Source organism: Hylobates moloch, unplaced genomic scaffold, assembly GCF_009828535.3.
Source record: "Hylobates moloch isolate HMO894 unplaced genomic scaffold, HMol_V3 SCAFFOLD_2, whole genome shotgun sequence".
Taxonomy (NCBI): Eukaryota; Metazoa; Chordata; class Mammalia; order Primates; family Hylobatidae; genus Hylobates; species Hylobates moloch.
Window position 1 is genome coordinate 7,080,176 of NW_026652277.1, and position 4,448 is coordinate 7,084,623.

Sequence of the window (4,448 nt, forward strand, 5' to 3'; positions counted from 1 at the left end):
CCACACAACTGGCTCCAGAACCCATGCCCTAACCAGTCAATTACAGTTCCCTTTCCCCCATTATCCACATTTCCCATAATGCAGCTATGACTTTTATATTTTTTCTTAAATCATCGATTTTTAATAACTGAGCACCTATTATGGGGAAGGGGTAATGAAAAGAAAGAATACTAAACTAGGGAGTGGTGGGGACTCCATACAGTGTCATCTGCCCTGCGGGCACTCAACACTCCTAGGCATGGATCATTTTTTTCCAAATTAATTCCTCCTGAAAAGCTTCCCTCAAGAGCTTATAGTAAACTTTTCTTAGCAAATTCTAAGACACATACAATTTTAAACTAATGCCAGACAGATAAGCGCTGATACCATGCAATTTTCTTGTGTATGTAGTAAGGGAACATCTGATTTATTTATGCCAGACACCACATTGGGCACTGGGGACAGACATATAAATACCAGTGGCTGCCAGCAAGGACAAGTGGCTGCTAAAAGCAAGTCTGTCCGTCCAACCGCATACACAACCACCACCAAGTCCACCAAGAATGCACCTGGAATCCCACAAAAGACAAGATGTAAATATCAACAAGGATAGGAAGGCGAGCTTGGGTGGGCCGGGGGGTGCATCAAAATGGAACAGAAAATTAGGAAAGGCTCAAGAGGAAATGCCCAGAGGAGCCGAGGATAAGAGGAAACCAAAGGGGGATGGGCATGGTGGCTCACGTCTGTAATCCCAGCACGTTGGGAGGCTAAAGCGAGCAGATCACTTGAGGCCAGGAGTTTGAGACCAGCCTGGCCAGCATGGCGAAACACTGTCTCTACTAAAAACACAAAACACACACACACACAAAATTAGCTGGGTATGGTCGTGTGCACCTGTAATCCCAGCTACTCAGGAGGCTGAGGCAGGAGAATCGCTTGAACCTGGGAGGTGGAGGCTGCAGTGAGTTGAGATGGCTCCCACTGCACTCTAGCCTTGGTGACAGAGCAACTCTGTTTCAAAAAAAAAAAAAAAGAGGAAATCGAAGGAGCAAATAGAAGCACAGCCTTCAGAGACTCAGGAAGGTAGAAAAGCCATTAAACGTGGAGGTACCAGCAGCAAACAGCATGGCAGACCCTTGGGAAAAAGTCTAAGATGCCTCAAGGGAGAGAGTGGGAGACACAACTGTGCAGCAAGTGGCATCACGCCCATTCATCCCCAAATATGTACTGATCCCCCATTCCATGTCAGGCACTGTTCTAGGCATGGGAAGGCGTCTGTAACAAAACGAAACAAAATTCCTGCCCTGGTAGAGATCTCATCCTAATTGGGAAAAAGAGCCAATGGAGTTGTTTTTTTTTAATTAGTAGACGATATAGCCTGTTAGATGGTGATAAGTGCTATAGGGAAAAATGAAGCAGAAAAGATCAGGCAAACAAATAAGAATTATTATTATTACTATTAAGATGGAGTTTTGTTCTTGTTCCCCTAGGCTAGAGTGCAATGGCGCAATCTTGGCTCACTGCAACCTCCACTTCCCAGGTTCAAGCAATTCTCCTGCCTCAGTCTCCCGAGTAGCTGGGATTACAGGTGTGCCTGACCATACCCAGCTAATTTTTTTTTTTTTTTTTTTGTATTTTAGTAAAGACGGAATTTCGCCATGTTGGCCAGGCTGGTCTCGAACTCCTGGCCTCAAGTGATCTGCCCGTCTCTGGCTCCCAAAGTGCTGGGATTATAGGCATGAGCCACCACACCTGGCTAGAAGGATGATAATTATTTAGGTGACAGTCAGGCAAGACCTTAGGAAGTGATATCTGAACAAAGACTTGGGGTGAGAACAGAGAGGCAGGCTGAGCCCAGGTGAGAAGAAAACATTTGCTACAGTAAGGGCCCGAGCCCTGCGTGTCACTCTGCAGATGGAGTGGACGTGGCAGCGTGTTGTTCCAGGAAGTGAAATGATCAGGTTTGTTTCGGAAGAAGCACTCAGGGAGCCGTGGGCGAGACGGATGAATGGAAACAGACTAAAAACACGGAAGTGCAGGCCAGGATCTGAACTAAGACAGTGGAGAAGAAATGAAGGGAACAGGTCCAAGAAGTATTTGAGAGGCCCCATCAACAGAACGCCGTAGAAATTATGCTAACAAAATGAAATCTTTTCACAGCACACAGTCACAGTTCCTAGAATAAATTACTTCACTTTCCACAGCAACTAATGGAACCTATGCAGTGTCTGTGGAAACAGATAATTCTTGGGGAAACCTATCAAATATGAGAATAATAACCCACATCAAAGAAATTTCTATTTACATTCAGTGGGATTTTTTTGGGGGGTGAGAGGGGCAAATCTTGGTGATAACAACTGCTCCACCCATAAGCTTTGCAAAATAGAAACAGGATATTTTTAAAAAGCCTTTTCCTAACTACAACACCCTAACCTCCCAAAAAGGCTACTATTAAAAGAAAGCATATTTCCTTTTGTTTCTTAAGCTATATGTAATTTCAAGAACAAAGTAAAAGTGTCTATTAATTAAAGTAACAGTTTTTTCCAAAGACAATATAAAAAAGTTCAGAAGACTGGGCTTATAAAAGGTAACTTCCTGTTTTATACAATACACTTTGTGGTTTTGTACAAAGTTAACTCTACTATAATTGGCTCCTTTTGTCTCTGTTGGACAACAGAATTCTGGTACTGGAACTTCTTACAAGAGTTATCTTGGAGCAGTGAGAAGAAAAGAGAGCTTGCAGAGTAAGGGAGCAACAAGGCCGCTATGTCGCTGTGTGACATAAGCAAATTACTTAACCTCTCTGTTCCTCGAATTTCTCATCAGTTCAATCAGACGGCTTGATGAGATGCAATCACCCTTTTCGAATCTAAAATTTTATCAATCCAGGTGTTATTACGATTCATTGTACATTTTCTGCATTCAGATTATCCCTTTATGTTTGAAGCAAATTTAATACAATAAGCATCCTCCCCTCTCAACCCTATTTTTCCTTCTCCTTTCATTTGAGGTATAGTCAAAGAATAGAGTAATGCTAGCACAGGTTAAGCAAAGCCTTCTTAGGAAGAACACAAGTGAGGAAGAACACGCATTAGATATTGCTTTTCAACTAGCCAGACATAACTGGGGGCTCATTATCTATGTTGAATGCATCTAGGCCAGCACTGCCTAATCTATATCTGCTTGGTCCAGTACAGTAACCACTAGCCACATGTGGCTACTGTGCACTGGAAACGTATCTAGTACTGTTGAGGACCTGAATTTTAATTTTAATGATCTTGAATTGAACTAGGCACATGTGGGTAGAAGGTGGGCAGCCCAGCAAGACCACTGCACTGGAGAGCCGTATTTGAGAGCTTGGAACATGTCCTAAACAACCATCAATTCTTGGCTCTCTTAAAAGTTTTAAGGTAATAATGTCAAGCTAGTTAAAACTCATGAATTTTTAAATCTAAGAAACTTCAAAAGGCGACTTAACAGTTTCCCCCTAATATTCCACAAATGATTCATGGCAAACTTCCTAACACAGCATAGGTTTTTATTAAATCAGCTGCATTTTTATATCAATGGAAAATGTCAAAGGAGAAACATCTTAGAAACTATTAAGTGTGTCATACAAAGACTATCTGCTTTTTTTCATTCATTTATAAATTCAAGAAAATCATTCCACCTCAAAAATGTAGTCATGTACCAAGTTTTTCTATAAAGAAAAAAAAAAGTCCATGAATGTAGCTATTAATAAATCAGTTAAATGTCAGTGGCTTATAGACAGTTATTAAAAAGGGAAAAGTTTGCTCAAGTCTTATGACTCCTAATTATCCATTTGCCTCTAACCAGACACTACAGAACGGTAATCTGAGACTGTAAAATTTAAATGCATCAAATCAATCATTTTAAATAGAACTCAAGGCTAGGTGTGTTGGCTCATGCCTGTAATCCCAGCACTTTGGGAGGCTGAAGCGAAGGATCACCTGAGGTCAGGAGTTCGAGACCAGCCTGACCAACATGGTGAAACCCTGTCTCTACTAAAAATACAAAAATTAGCAGGGCTTGATGGCATGTGTCTGTAATCCCAGCTACTTGAGAGGCTGAGGCAGGAGAATCACTTGAACCTGGGAGGCTAAGGTTGCAGTGAGCTGAGATCACACCATCGCACTCCAGCCTGGGCAACAGAGTGAGACTCTGATTCAGTCAATCAATCAATAAAACTGAAGAGTGACAATACAAAGACTAACAAGAAAGCTACTGAAAGAGTAGCACAGTGGCCGGGCGCAGTGGCTCACGCCTGTAATCCCAGCACTTTGTAAGGCCAAGGCAGGTGGATCACGAGGTCAGGAGTTTTAGACCAGCCTGACCAACATGGTGAAACCCTGTCTCTATTAAAAATAGAAAAATTAGCCGGGCATGGTGGCACGCGCGTATAATCCCAGCTACTCGGGAAGCTGAGGCAGGAGAATCGCTTGAACCCG